The 1,107-nt window shown below is 46.2% G+C and overlaps 1 non-coding gene across 1 annotated transcript; it reads right to left on the bottom strand.

Moving 5' to 3' along the window:
• Positions 1-812: 812 nt before the first annotated feature.
• On the bottom strand, positions 813-886 carry Trnaa-ugc (transfer RNA alanine (anticodon UGC)). The gene has a single exon. It is a non-coding gene; the product is annotated as a tRNA-Ala (tRNA).
• Positions 887-1,107: the final 221 nt, after the last annotated feature.

Genomic DNA, 1,107 nt, shown 5'->3' with positions numbered 1-1,107 from the left:
TGAACGTAAATGTCCATCACCACTGAAGGTTGTGGAATCATTGCCCATCGAGGATGTCCGAAATAACAGCTACCATGCATTCCTATAACTGATTTGTCTCGATGGGCAATGAATCCACAACCCTCAGTGCTGTTGCACGTTTACAATCGACCTCCAGCTGGAATCTAACAGTAGCGAACATAGAGAACATAGACAGGGCTGTGGATATGATAGGTGGTGCTCGGTGGGAATGTGAGTCGGTTGGGAGCGTGCCCAGATAATCCGTGCAGTGGTTAACGCAACTGCCTCTTAAGCAAGAAATCCTGGGTTCGAATCCCCGTCCGGCACACATATTCACTTGTCGCTGCTGATTCTGCATAAAGTCACAATGCAGCTGATGTCGCTAGTTCCTTCTCTTTCCTTTCCTTTCTTCCCCTCGACCTCCAATGTACATAATATGTATTACAGGTGCAGGTGTGGTGCGATGTCTGTTCTTTAAGATTTGACCGAAAGAGCAGACACCACGCATTCCTATAAGTCACTGTTGTTCTCACTCACAATAAACAAAAACGAATACTCCTAAAGATGTGACATGACACAGGAGCACCCTATTTGCAGAGTAGTAAATATATTTCCTTTTTCTACCAGGCATGCTAGTCTTTGGATTTGACCCCATTTAGGTGACTCACGAGTAACTTTCGATGCTTATTTATTCAAGAAGTTTCTCATTATGCCTCGTGAGTGGATCCCATTGCAAATCAAATGATAATTAAATCAAGACCCTAAGCTGTCGGCAGGCGTTGATATACATCAACGGGGCAGTTGAAAATGTGTGCTTCGACCGGGATTCGAACCCGGGATCTCCTGCTTGCATGGCAGACACTCTATCCATCTGAGCCATCGAGGTCACTGAGGATAGTGCGACTGTAGGGATTTATCCCTTGCACACTCCCCGTGAGACCCATATTCCCAACTTAATGTCCACACACTACATTCGTAGTGCCTCTGCCCATTACACTCATAACTCGCGGCAGACGATCTTACCGAGTCCCGTAAGAGTTCGGGCAATGCGTGTGCATCCAGCACAGAAGAAGAAGGTCAATGGCTGGTTAGCCTTAACTATATGAA

This window comes from Schistocerca nitens, chromosome 1, assembly GCF_023898315.1.
Source record: "Schistocerca nitens isolate TAMUIC-IGC-003100 chromosome 1, iqSchNite1.1, whole genome shotgun sequence".
Classification (NCBI taxonomy): Eukaryota; Metazoa; Arthropoda; class Insecta; order Orthoptera; family Acrididae; genus Schistocerca; species Schistocerca nitens.
Note: the sequence above shows the minus strand (reverse complement) of the source record. Positions and strands in the feature narration are given on the sequence as shown.